Here is a 15,006-nt window from a genome sequence, read left to right as displayed (position 1 = left end):
GCGTCGCCATAATGCCTTTCAGCAGCGCAAAAAAGGAAAAATAAAGTAACCAGATGTTATCATTTTATTTTTCTCTGCTGAACCAAGTTTTGTGGCGGGACGGGGTTTAGCTGTCACCACAGCCAGCAGTGGGAGGAGTGGTAAAAACACTTAAGTGCGCATGGCAAGCCAGTCATACACACTTAGCATGTTCTCCACCCGGCTGTATTGCAAAGCCTGGGTGGAGAACATGCACAGGCCTGTAATGTCGCGATACGTGACGACTGAGTTACGTCGTGACGTATGCAACACATGACCCCATGTGAATAAAAGGTCAGGGGCGTGCTCACGTCGGCAGTTGGCGACGGAGACGAGTACCTGCAATTAGCAATCACCCCAGGCTCCTGTCTTCATTTAATGTGCTAGGCCCACAACCCCCATACCGTCACGTCCAATACCTTAGTGTCAGCGCTGACCAAGTGCACGACACAACACTGGCGACGAGGGTGGGCGTGCCCTCGTGTTGTGGCGGCCGCGGGCGTGTCCGCCAGCTCGCGGTGCTCGTGCCCTCCTGGTGGTGCCTGGCGTAGCCCTGGCGTGTTGCCCCCTGCTCCGGCTGCTCGACGAGCGTGGCACCCCCTTGTGCGATGGCCCGGTGCGGTCCCGAGGTGAGGTTGCTGCACGTGGGAGCCGCTGGTCACAGGCGCGACTCCCGTACCTGCACCCGACGTCTCCCCTGTGCCCCGTGTGGTGCTCTGCCGGTCCGCGCGTCCTCGCTTTCCTTCACCGGGCCGAGTGTCGGCCCAGAGCGGGTGGGACCGAGCACAAGGAGGCGGCGGCACTGGGCGCTAAACACCCAGTGGCATAGGAGCGGGGACTGGAATCGGGCCGTGATTTGGCCCCGCCCACTTCTGGCCTGCGTTTCCCCACGCATCAGGCGGAGAGCCCTGCAAACACGTGGGGGAGGATAGCACAGTGCTGTGCCCTGCCTGGGAGAGTGCAACACAGGCCAAGCCTTACAGAAGTGCCAGACTACGGTAAAGCTGAGGGGATACAACCCAACACTAAGATATAGCACCACAGGAGGACATCACAAAAGTCCAAGGCCACGACAGGAGTTGTCTCCCACAAACTACAATCACAGTGTTACCGCCAATAGTGCCTCAGAGACTTTGGGTAACTGCACCCGTCCAGAACATTATCCGATCTAGAGCAGCAGGCACGTTATCTATCCTAGCTAGAGGATCCAGACGCCATGTCGCAAATACCCCCCATTGAGCCCTTCATAGTCAAAGGATCGCCGTCAGCTCTGGCGCCCAAATGGAAAGATTGGGTTGACCGCCTAAAGATCTTCTTTGAAGCTACTAAGGTGCACAAAGACCAGAAAAGAGCGATGCTGCTCCACTTGGGAGCGAAGGACATTCACAATATTGCCAAAACGATCGTGGAGGCGATGCCAACAAATCACCACACCTAAATAAATGCCCTAAATGCTCACTTTGAGCCCATGGCCAATCAGGGCTACTAAAAATATATCTTTCGTCAGGCCCGGCAACTTCCGGAAGAGTCCCTGGACACCTACCATGCGTGGCTAAAAAATCTTGCCTCAACGTGTGGGTTCTTGGACGAAACGGAGGAAATAAGAGGGCAGATCATACAAGGCTGTGCTTCTGCCAAGCTTAGCGAACGAATCCTTGAGGAATCTGGCAAACCTCTGGCAGAGATTCTGACGCTGGGACGCACCAAAGAGCTATCCAAAGCTCGGGCGGCCCACATGGAGGTGGCCCTTCAAACACCTGTAAAGACAGAACCAGTCAATGTGGTCACCACCAAGCCAGCGTCGAGAGGTAACAAGAAAGGCCCACGCAGTGCCGTGGCGGCGCCTGCCTCTACCTGTGGATACTGTGGTGGACCACCCCATCCCTCTGCCGACTGTCCCGCAAAAGGGAAAAGATGCTCATGCTGTGGGCGATTTAACCACTTTGAAAAAGTGTGTAGAGCCAAGAAATATCTCAAACCGAGACCAAGTGTCAACGTGGTGATGGAGGGTGACAAATCGCCAAGTGAAATGGACGATGATGAAGAGGAAGAGAGTTTAGTACACAAGGTGCACATGGTTGGAACCACAACCCGCAAAACACAGCGTCCACCCCAATGCCACCTTCAGGTGGGGGATCAAGAAATCACAGCGGTGGTTGACACCGGGGCCACCATTAACATCATGTCGGCCGCTCTACACCGCGCGCTGCGACCTAGACCTCCGCTTCAGCCCTCCGCGATAGTGGTGTTTGCATATGGGCAGGACACTCCTTTGAAGATCCTGGGGCGTTTCAAAACGGCAGTGACGCATGGAAACCAGACAATCCACACCAACATCTATGTCACCGAGGACGGTCAAGGCATGCTCCTCGAGTGCCGGGCTACCGAGGATCTGGGGATCGTATCTTTCTCCTTCAGCGTACATCAAGAATCCGTACAACATCTCTTGGGGGAGTTCGCAGAAGTGTTTGAAGGAATTGGAAGCTTCAAGGGGAAAGAAGTACACCTGCATGTGGACCCCACCGTCCAACCTGTTGCCCTACGGCATCGGAGGATTGCCTTCCACTTGAGGTCCCAAGTGGAACAAGAACTGAAGAAGCTGGAAGCTGCCGGCATAATTGAAAAGGTGACAGGACCCACTCCATGGGTATCACCCATTGTGGTCACTCGGAAGCCCAAGCAACCTGGAGCGGTACACATCTGTGTTGACATGCGCCTCCCGAATGCTGCCATAAAACGTGAGCGGCACATCACCCCTACCATTGATGACCTCATTGGAGAAATGGCAGGAGCATGTTGGTTCTCCAAGCTTGACTTACGATCCGGCTATCATACTGGTTCTTGACGAAGCGTCCCGCAACATAACCACATTCTTCACTCATGTGGGACTGAGACGCTACAACCAGTTAAGTTTTGGAGTATCCAGCGCTGCGGAGGTGTTTCAACATGTCATACAAGAGTTAATTGCAGACATTCCAGGAGTCATCAACGTCAGTGATGACATAATGGTCCATGCCAAGTCTCTACCCGAACATAATGCCTGTCTTACCCAGGTGCTACGGAGGTTGCGAGAAGCTGGTCTAACGCTTCATCGTGAGAAATGTGAATTTTTGAGACCAAGCTCCAATTCATTGGCTATACCTTCTCCACGGAAGGCGTTAATCCAGATCCCGACAAAGTGCGCGACATCAAAAACGCCATTGCCCCTGCTAGTGTGACCGAAGTCTGAAGCTTCCTGGGGATGGTCAACTACTTTGGTAGATTCATTAAGGACTTGACATGGCTCACGGCACCACTCCGGGAATTGACCAAGGACTCTGTCCCCTGGGAATGGGGCCTCCCTCAAGAAAAGGCCTTCAAGGACATTAAGGATGCCCTGTTGGAAGCGACCACACTAGCATTCTTTGATCCGGAGAATATTACCCAAATTGCCGTGGATGCTGGCCCGGTGGGCCTAGGTGCTGTCCTGTTGCAGAAGCTACGACCCGAGGAAGACTGGGCGCCAGTGGCGTTTGCAAGCCGATCTCTAACGGTGACAGAGCAACGATATTCTCAAATAGAGAAAGAAGCTATCGCCATTCACAGGGGGTGTCTTCATTTTCACCTCTACGTTTATGGGAAACCGTTCACAGTCACAACTGATCACAAGCCGCTGGTGGCTCTCTTTGCCGGGACATCTACAAAACCTCCGCCGAGTGTCGAGAAATGGATGCTCCAGCTGCAGGACTACAATTGCCGTGTGGAGTATCAGCCGGGATCCCGCAACCCGGCAGACTACTTATGCAGAAACCCCCGAGAAGCCACTGACCGAGAAAAGGAGGATGCCGTGGACACGGAAGAGTATGTTAGATATATTACTGCCAGGTCCTGTCCCCTACCTCTATCGATGCAGAGCCTAGCTGAAGCCACAGCACAGGATGATTGTCTCCAATGGGCTAAATGAATTCTACAGCATGGGAATTGGCACAAGGCCAAGGAAGAGTGGAAGATCTTGACTATTCCTTCTCAAAGGTTAATGGAAAGCTTGCATCATGTGAAGGATGAACTTACCGAAGACCCCACTGGTTGCCTGCTGCGAGGGCACCGTCTGGTCATACCCACTGCGCTCACTGACAGATGCGTGCAACTTGTACATGTCGGCCATCAGGGCATGGTCAAGACAAAATCACGTCTTCGTTCTAAAGTATGGTTTCCACTCATGGATGAGCTGGTAGAGAGCATGGTTCGTTCCTGTCCAGCCTGCCAAGTCACTGGAGATTTACCTTCCCCTGCCCCGATCATAACCGAACCTCGTCCTCAATCTCCCTGGTCCTGTGTGAGCATGGACTTTGGCAGTCTTCCAGATGGCCGGCACACATTGGTGGCAATCGATGACTATTCAAAATATCCGGAAGTGGAGATTGTTGGGACTCCCAGCGCAGTTGAGGTGATACCCAAAATCGAGAAGATAATGGCCACCCATGGCTTGATGAAAAAACTGCGGACTGACAATGGACCACCGTTTCACGGACAGGAACTGTCTGAATACCTCAGGAATACTGTGTAAAGGGTTTTTTAGAAAATTAGGACTAGAGGGGCGCGCTGCCTGGGTTAAAACGTTACAAAGTGTGTATGGAGCAAGAGTGTCGTTGTGTAGTGCGTGAAGAGCAGACGGCAAAACACCCTTAACCGTCCAAACAAGTCAAGAGACAAGGCAAATTAACAAAGATAAGCTCTCGCAACTACATGTGTGTTCATCAAAACAAGGTAAATTGACCAAAAGTTAAAAAGAAGCGCAGAAGCAGGTCCTTTGGTGTAAGTCTTCTTGTCACAGCAAGATGTTTAATTTTCTCCAGACTTGAGAATAATATCAATCGCCGACACGTGTTTCGTCGTGTGCAGTTGAGTCACACGACTCTTCAGGGCTGGTAATACAAAATAATGTAGGCAAGTTGTTATCTAAACATGTTTAACTTGATGCTGCATATGGTGACAATTGTGCAACCGACATGCAGTTGTGACGTGCGTTTGTATCGCACATGGTTGGTGAGATTTGGTGAAGAAACTTTCATATTCGGGCAAAGTGATTGGTCTATAGTGCTAATGTGCACGTAGAGAGTGAGATGGACTTAAAAAGACCTATGTGTGGTCATGTGTCACTCGTACACAGTGGTCCTAGAAATTAGAGGGTGTTCGTAGTGATGGTGAATGAAACGTGAGATGTCAGATATATTTAATCTAATTAAATATGTGAGGAGGTATTTGTGTGGCCTCATGACGTGGTAGTGATAAGGGTGCCTATATAGGTTAAAGATCCAGAGAGCACAATTCATGCAAAATCTTCTGTTCTATGGATGATAGGTATTACCTTCCACTCCAATTCCAATGTGTGGTTGGAGTAAGTCTGGGTCTTTAAAAGCTCAGTTTCAAGCTATATAAGGTAAGGGTGAAAAAGAGAAAAAGGAACTCATGAGGAGGCTTCTAAAGGAAGCAAATGCTTGTAGGACTAAGTTGAGTCTCGGGCAGCAAAGAAAATCTTTCTCTTACCAATGGGTATTCTGTATGTATATGAAACAGTCGATGCTGTTTGACAAAGTAATCAGTTGCAGTATATGGATAGAATTATCGTATCCCACTGGTAATTTCCATTTGAAAGTATAGCGCTATATAAAAAAAGGATAAGGGAATCATGAGTTTCTGTTACATAGCGCTATTCCGTTAGTTTAGACAAGTTCGCTAGTTATAGAAATCTAGAAAAATGCTTGCCCAGTCGCTCTTAAAGGATAAAAAATTTTTTGAAAATACAAAGGGTTACCTGTGTCTCGCTATGCTGTAAGGCGGGGAGCCGGGAGGGGATTCTTTATAGCGCCAAATTGAGGAAACGAGTACGTGACCTCTGCGGTGGTGTGCTGGCGAGTAAATACAAAATCATAGTAAGATAATTGTCCAAGGGACATGCGTTCAGAGCACTGCGCACCCAACGCTTATTAAATAAGACGCGGGTCCGTGGTGTACCGCACAGCGGTGGAGAAACTGACACTCACCCGCTGCAGGCAATCCCTCCTCTGTTAGTTCCCGGCGGTCGTCTCTCGTGTACGAACACGTGACCCCGGGAGAGGAGGGATTATATTGAGAATGGTAGACATGGAGGACGTACTCCAAAACGATGCATATATCAGTGCCATTGCTAAGGGGGAAATCATATAGGAAAAGGAGGACGTCTGTGTCTTATTTGATGGAAATAACAGTCCTTGTCCATTATTAAAATACCTAATCATGGTGTAAGGAAGAGGAGTAAATGTGGTCCACTAAAATGTAAGTGAATCACAAAATCCCGCTGCTTGCCAATGCAAATCATTACTTGTTGCTCATGTATGGGAATAGAATTACAAAATTGATAAGGGAAATAGAGATCAAATCCCTATGTCAGTTGTTATGTGGACATAAAATTATCAAAAAACGAAGAAGAAAAAGAAGCTGTGACGTTGAGCATGCGGGGCCAAGCCTAGGTGTGGCTGGATTATTCAGATGTAAGGTGCATAGTTGAAAGAAAGTGCAAAAAATTGTGAGTAAATGTGAGAAAAAAAAAAAAAAAAAAGGGGGGACACATCATACCCCCGTACATTTAAAAGTCTATACATATATTTAAACAAAGTCTTCAAATGCAAAAGCGGGACTCAGAATGTGTACGTAAACAACAAGGTTTGCGAATAGTAGACAATTGTCTGTACTGTCAATCTTAATAATCAAAACATTTGGCCTTGTAATATGGTACAATTGTCTGTGCTGTCAATCTTAATAATCAAAACATTTGGCCTTGTAATATGGTACACTATACATAGTTGTCTTGATACATTGAAACACAGAAGTAGAATACATTTGACTCCTAGAGAGAGGAAATCTCTTATGTTGTCATCTGTTATCATCACCCTAGAGTTCAGAGTTATTGTACAGAAGATCAGTCAGTGTGCACCAAGAATCCCCCCGGTGAGATTCTAGTCTCCAAGGAAATATTGGAGCTCAGAATCGTAGTTAAGCCCATGTTCTACGCTGCGTAAGCGCATGATCCAAGTGGCCTCCCTACGTCTGAGCATCAGTTCACGATTGCCCCCTCTGATATTGAGGGGAATTAGATCGATCCCAAAAACACGTACTTTAATGTCGTCCTCCCTGGGTTGACACTCTGCGACATGAAGGGCTACCGGGTATCTGGGGTCCCTCCTTTGTATAGCTCTCATATGTTCAGCTATCCTCTCTTTGAGAGCCCTAATGGTACTCCCTACATACATCTTGCCACATTGGCATTCGATGATGTACACTACAAACTTGCTAAGGCAAGTGATGTTGTGTTTAATCTGATAGACCATTCCATCATGTCCTGCAAAGTTTTTTGTGCCGTGTTGCGAGAGCTTATCTTTGTTAATTTGCCTTGTCTCTTGACTTGTTTGGACGGTTAAGGGTGTTTTGCCGTCTGCTCTTCACGCACTACACAACGACACTCTTGCTCCATACACACTTTGTAACGTTTTAACCCAGGCAGCGCGCCCCTCTAGTCCTAATTTTCTAAAAACCCCTTTGCACAGTATTCCTGATTTGGCTTAGGACTGGGTGCCTCCACGTTACCATTCCTACTTTAGTGACTGTCACACAGCAGGCTATTGTCCACTATAGAATGGACAGGGATAGAGCAGCAGCAGATCTCTTTGAAAACCTGGCCAGAGGCATGCCCACACACCAGGCATCGGCCGCAGCAGGTCCTGCACGAGTTGAGGGTCTTAGAGACAAATTCCTGAAACTAGAGAAACTTAAAAAACAAGAAAATTCCAGATGGTGGGATGGGGCCACTCTTAAGCACTATTTAAAACTCAAGATAGTCCCTAGGGGTTTACGGTCCCACATCTTCCCCACCTATGATGATCTCGACCGAGATCTCATGGTCAAATGGGAGGATTCACTAAATCTGAATTCTACCACACTTATGGACATCCTTATTGAAAGTGCTAACCGAAAGACCGCTAAGCTACAGACAGAAATCTCTAATATTGAACAAGAGATTAAAGATCTAAACAAACCCGAGGCCACCGTAAAGAATTACACCCTACTGGATGAAATTCTGCTCAAACACCAGACAGAAATAAAGAATAGAAAGGCACGCCAAATCAAGAGGGACGAGGCAGATTACAAAAATGGGAGAGTTTACACCTTTGACCGCAAATACGATTCACTGATCCCCAGACCTAAAAATAGCTCCCAACCTGGGAGACCCAACACTTCCAATTCCGCTCACTCTAGTACTACTTCCCTGAGTTCCACTGGACTCAGTGACATCGAGAACGAAATCCTTGCTAACGCACAACCTAACAATTCCAACTTTTTTTTAGAAGTGGAGCGGGTGAGGAAGGGCAACAGAACCCAGCCTCCACAGGCCGCAGTAGACCAAAACCCCATAGGGGTAAACGCGGGAACAAGCGAGGAATATCGCAGAAAACTGAGGTCAGGGACACAGAGGAACTAACAACACCACTTGATAATGTCCAAGTCATCAATCTTTCCTCAATATCATTGACACCTGATATGATTTCCCTACTCAGCAAAGGCCTTAACTTCAACCCCTATGCTACAGGTGACTTGTGTCAAACTAAAATCGACCTGTTTAAGTTTACACGCAACCTGAAACTCAAAAAACATTTTGTGGGATCACAACAGTTACAAAGACAACCTACTCTTGTTCCAACTGTATTTGACGATGTACCTTTGACTATTAAAGATGTACAAGCAGCACACCTGCTTCTTTCTTTGACGGACAGGGAAGATAGTCCATTGGAAATGGAACAGTTACTGGAAGAACTTGATATAGAAACTGACTATAACATAACGAGTGGTCTGAAATGCAAATCCAAATGGATACCTACATTATCAGGTGGCAATACCATTGACAACTTTCACAAACGTGTTCTGGAAGACCTGGATAGAACTAATACCAGAAACCTAGACATTAAGTTCAAATACAAGGACAATCTAACTAGAGGTGAACGCTCGGCACTTTCAACTCTCAGTAAGAACCCCAATATCATCATTAGGGAGGCTGACAAGGGGGGTAATGTAGTGGTCATGGATCTAGTTGACTACAACAATGAGATCCTTGGCCAACTGAGCGATGGCTCATGTTACGAATCACTCAACTACAACCCCACAGGTCCACTAACCAAGTTAATTAATGAACAACTGTTACATTGGAAACAATCAGGTCTTTTAGATGACAACGAATATCTATATCTCAAGGTCCACAAACCCACACATCCTTGGCTTTACACCCTACCCAAAGTCCACAAGGACAAACCATTCCCACCTGGCAGACCAATTGTGTCGGGGATTGGGGGTCCCACCGAAAGAGTCGCAGAATACGTGGACCTCTTTTTGGGACCGCTAGTGAGAAACCTTCCCTCATACATACAAGACTCAAAACACATACTAAACATCATGGCAGATATTGATTGGCAGAAAGACACCATACTGGTCACCATGGACGTAGTGTCCCTTTACACCAGCATTAACTTAGACCTAGGAATTGAAGCTATTACCAAGGTTCTTTCCAATAGACCGGCTTCACTATGGGCACACACTAACATGTTAATTCAAATGATGAAGATCATCTTGGAGAATAACTTCTTCATGTTTGATCGGAAATGGTACCGACAGAAGAAAGGAGTAGCGATGGGCTCCAAATTTTCACCCTCCTTTGCAAATCTCTTTATGGGAGCATTGGAGGCTGACCTTATCTGGGGCACCAAAGGAACACAATACACTGACTCCATAGTCTTTTGGGGCCGATACATAGATGACTGCTTTCTCCTGTGGTCCGGAACTGAGGAACTTCTTCATTCTTTTTTTGAATACCTTAACACCAACACTTGGGAAATCAGTTTCACCATGCAGCACAGTTTGACTAACATTGAGTTTTTAGACCTGGAATTCTATGTCAAAAACGATCACTTACACTCGAAACTTTTTAGAAAACCCACCGCATGCAATTCCATATTGCATGCTTCAAGTTTTCATCCTGAACATCAGATACGATCAATCCCCTATGGGGAATTTCTTAGGGCCAAACGAAACTGTAGTGAAGCTTGTGAACTTGATAACTGTGTTACTAACATGAAGAACAGGTTTCAGAATAGAGGTTATTCTAAAACTTCCCTCAAGAGAGCAGAGTCGAAAACGAGAGCCATTGCAAGACCTGATTGTCTGAAAACACGTACTGAAATGAAATCCCCTGACCAACACGTCAGATTCATAACTGAATTTAATGCCTTAAACCAACTCACCAAAAAGAGTCTGAATAGACATTGGAAACTTCTACTAGAGGACCCCACACTGAAGGAATTTATTTCAGAGAGACCTTCCATCACCTACAAGAAAGGCTTCACTTTGAGAAATAAACTGAGTCCTACCGTTCCCACTAATACCACAGCACAGAACTGGCTTTCAACACGAGGCATTGGTTTCCACAAATGTGGATTCTGTTCTATGTGTATATGGGGCAAACACGGCACAAAAAACTTTGCAGGACATGATGGAATGGTCTATCAGATTAAACACAACATCACTTGCCTTAGCAAGTTTGTAGTGTACATCATCGAATGCCAATGTGGCAAGATGTATGTAGGGAGTACCATTAGGGCTCTCAAAGAGAGGATAGCTGAACATATGAGAGCTATACAAAGGAGGGACCCCAGATACCCGGTAGCCCTTCATGTCGCAGAGTGTCAACCCAGGGAGGATGACATTAAAGTACGTGTTTTTGGGATCGATCTAATTCCCCTCAATATCAGAGGGGGCAATCGTGAACTGATGCTCAGACGTAGGGAGGCCACTTGGATCATGCGCTTACGCAGCGTAGAACATGGGCTTAACTACGATTCTGAGCTCCAATATTTCCTTGGAGACTAGAATCTCACCGGGGGGATTCTTGGTGCACACTGACTGATCTTCTGTACAATAACTCTGAACTCTAGGGTGATGATAACAGATGACAACATAAGAGATTTCCTCTCTCTAGGAGTCAAATGTATTCTACTTCTGTGTTTCAATGTATCAAGACAACTATGTATAGTGTACCATATTACAAGGCCAAATGTTTTGATTATTAAGATTGACAGCACAGACAATTGTACCATATTACAAGGCCAAATGTTTTGATTATTAAGATTGACAGTACAGACAATTGTCTACTATTCGCAAACCTTGTTGTTTACGTACACATTCTGAGTCCCGCTTTTGCATTTGAAGACTTTGTTTAAATATATGTATAGACTTTTAAATGTACGGGGGTATGATGTGTCCCCCCTTTTTTTTTTTTTTTTTTCTCACATTTACTCACAATTTTTTGCACTTTCTTTCAACTATGCACCTTACATCTGAATAATCCAGCCACACCTAGGCTTGGCCCCGCATGCTCAACGTCACAGCTTCTTTTTCTTCTTCGTTTTTTGATAATTTTATGTCCACATAACAACTGACATAGGGATTTGATCTCTATTTCCCTTATCAATTTTGTAATTCTATTCCCATACATGAGCAACAAGTAATGATTTGCATTGGCAAGCAGCGGGATTTTGTGATTCACTTACATTTTAGTGGACCACATTTACTCCTCTTCTTTACACCATGATTAGGTATTTTAATAATGGACAAGGACTGTTATTTCCATCAAATAAGACACAGACGTCCTCCTTTTCCTATATGATTTCCCCCTTAGCAATGGCGCTGATATATGCATCGTTTTGGAGTACGTCCTCCATGTCTACCATTCTCAATATAATCCCTCCTCTCCCGGGGTCACGTGTTCGTACACGAGAGACGACCGCCGGGAACTAACAGAGGAGGGATTGCCTGCAGCGGGTGAGTGTCAGTTTCTCCACCGCTGTGCGGTACACCACGGACCCGCGTCTTATTTAATAAGCGTTGGGTGCGCAGTGCTCTGAACGCATGTCCCTTGGACAATTATCTTACTATGATTTTGTATTTACTCGCCAGCACACCACCGCAGAGGTCACGTACTCGTTTCCTCAATTTGGCGCTATAAAGAATCCCCTCCCGGCTCCCCGCCTTTCAGCATAGCGAGACACAGGTAACCCTTTGTATTTTCAAAAAATTTTTTATCCTTTAAGAGCGACTGGGCAAGCATTTTTCTAGATTTCTATAACTAGCGAACTTGTCTAAACTAACGGAATAGCGCTATGTAACAGAAACTCATGATTCCCTTATCCTTTTTTTATATAGCGCTATACTTTCAAATGGAAATTACCAGTGGGATACGATAATTCTATCCATATACTGCAACTGATTACTTTGTCAAACAGCATCGACTGTTTCATATACATACAGAATACCCATTGGTAAGAGAAAGATTTTCTTTGCTGCCCGAGACTCAACTTAGTCCTACAAGCATTTGCTTCCTTTAGAAGCCTCCTTATGAGTTCCTTTTTCTCTTTTTCACCCTTACCTTATATAGCTTGAAACTGAGCTTTTAAAGACCCAGACTTACTCCAACCACACATTGGAATTGGAGTGGAAGGTAATACCTATCATCCATAGAACAGAAGATTTTGCATGAATTGTGCTCTCTGGATCTTTAACCTATATAGGCACCCTTATCACTACCACGTCATGAGGCCACACAAATACCTCCTCACATATTTAATTAGATTAAATATATCTGACATCTCACGTTTCATTCACCATCACTACGAACACCCTCTAATTTCTAGGACCACTGTGTACGAGTGACACATGACCACACATAGGTCTTTTTAAGTCCATCTCACTCTCTACGTGCACATTAGCACTATAGACCAATCACTTTGCCCGAATATGAAAGTTTCTTCACCAAATCTCACCAACCATGTGCGATACAAACGCACGTCACAACTGCATGTCGGTTGCACAATTGTCACCATATGCAGCATCAAGTTAAACATGTTTAGATAACAACTTGCCTACATTATTTTGTATTACCAGCCCTGAAGAGTCGTGTGACTCAACCGCACACGACGAAACACGTGTCGGCGATTGATATTATTCTCAAGTCTGGAGAAAATTAAACATCTTGCTGTGACAAGAAGACTTACACCAAAGAACCTGCTTCTGCGCTTCTTTTTAACTTTTGGTCAATTTACCTTGTTTTGATGAACACACATGTAGTTGCGAGAGCTTATCTTTGTTAATCTGTCTGAATACCTCACCAGCCTTGGAATACAGCACCGTCGAATCACGCCACGTTGGCCCCAAGCCAACGGTGAGGCTGAACGATTCATGAGGACCCTAAACAAAGTCATACGAATTGCCCATGATAAAGGACCATCCATTGAGTTAGCCATTTTCACGTTCCTGCGTAGCTACCGGCAGAATCCTCATACCACCACAGGGGTAGCCCCTGCACACTTGTTGATGGGTCGGGTCATCACCGACACCATACCTCATCATCCTCCATGGCGGCCACAGAGTCCTGATGACCGCCGGATAGATACGAGGCAGAAGAAGGATCATGCTCAGGTGAGCCATCGCCGTAACGCTCTAGCCAGCATAATCACATAAGGTGACCTGGTCCTGTTGAAAAATCGGTGTCAAGGGGGGAAATTCCAACTCCCCTATGAAAAGTTGTCCTGGACCGTGGTGAGCGTCAAGGGAACCCGTGTCATTGCGACTCGGGGAAGGGAGACGGTGACTCGCAACATCTCCCATTTCAAACTATTTCATGCTGAGACCCTGGTTCCTGCTGCAACTTCCACTGCTTCCCCCATTTTGGATGGTGCCGGTAAAGACACTGACTTGAGTGACTTTGGGTACGTATGAGGGGGTCAGAGTCTATTTCTTTTCAAAGCATCAAATGTCACATCAACAATATATATCTCAAATTATAAACAGTCCATAGGTATAGTGCATATTTTATTTTAGCACATAGATTAACGGATACTTAGTATCAATCAATAAGTTACGGAAAGTGTTGAATCAAACAAAAATATGGAAAAACATCACAATTAATTCATTGGATCGAATAAACTTATAATCAACAGTGTGAATCAATTCATTGAGAACTCATCATATGTGTAACTTGTGGTTGTCAAGAAATATAACATATTATTCACACGATAATATAGCAACGCGCTCTTGGTGACAAAGAAAGAGAGGTAGTTAGGTAGGATGGGTGTGATGGGATAGCGGTGGGGACTGGGTAAAGGTGTTGTGACCATAAAACAATCACAGTAAAATTCGGTACAGCCTTTACAGTCTAGTTTAGATCAGTAGTTCCGTATTGCTCTTCAACATAGGATTTGTGTTATTCCATTAATTTCTCCTATGTTTAAAGAAGAGGTGTGGTCTGGTCTACGTTTCGACCCCTGGTGTAAGGGTTAGTGGAAACCTCATGCTGGGGTCTTCTTCAGGACACGAAAAGGGAAGGAGCGCCTACAAATGATACAATTAGAATGAATGTATCGCTACATTAACAAGAGTCTAAAGTACATATGGACTGGGCTGGAAAATAAGTACATACTTTACGTATGGCCATCCATTGGCCATTAGAGTAGGACCATCTTGGGTTCCTATGGTGAAGATTGTCACCTGCAATTAGTTAGAAGGAGTGTTGTTACCAGGGGACCTAAGGCAGGAGCCCCAGTTTCCATTTGTAGTGATACGATAAAACAAGAGGGGGCACTTACTGGGACGAGGTGGCCATCCAGTCGCGGTATCTGGTTTAAAATGGAAGACTTGTCATGTGTTCGAAGATTGTCGAGGGGATGCGCAAGAAGTCGCACTACCCCGGTGGTTCTGGAAAAGGGGATAAATACGTCTATTATGCGTCTGCTGAGAGGGGAACCCTATCCAGCGTTGCGTTTCGCCATTGAAGAAAAAGGCATAACTAGATCTCAATTAGTGCCAGATTCACAAAACAGGCTATCCTATCAATAAAAATAAAAGTAAGTGAGAGGCTTCCTACCAGTTTTTTAA

The 15,006-nt window shown here is 45.7% G+C and overlaps 1 protein-coding gene across 3 annotated transcripts in view; it reads right to left on the bottom strand.

The window, feature by feature from the left end:
• CCDC178 (coiled-coil domain containing 178) overlaps positions 1-15,006 on the bottom strand; it is a 1,259,352-nt gene that overhangs the window by 935,946 nt on the left and 308,400 nt on the right. The gene's annotated exons all lie outside the window — the stretch shown is intronic.

Source organism: Lissotriton helveticus, chromosome 4_1, assembly GCF_964261635.1.
Source record: "Lissotriton helveticus chromosome 4_1, aLisHel1.1, whole genome shotgun sequence".
Taxonomy (NCBI): Eukaryota; Metazoa; Chordata; class Amphibia; order Caudata; family Salamandridae; genus Lissotriton; species Lissotriton helveticus.
The sequence above is the reverse complement of the archived record's forward strand: the minus strand, read 5'-3'. Positions and strand labels throughout refer to the sequence as shown.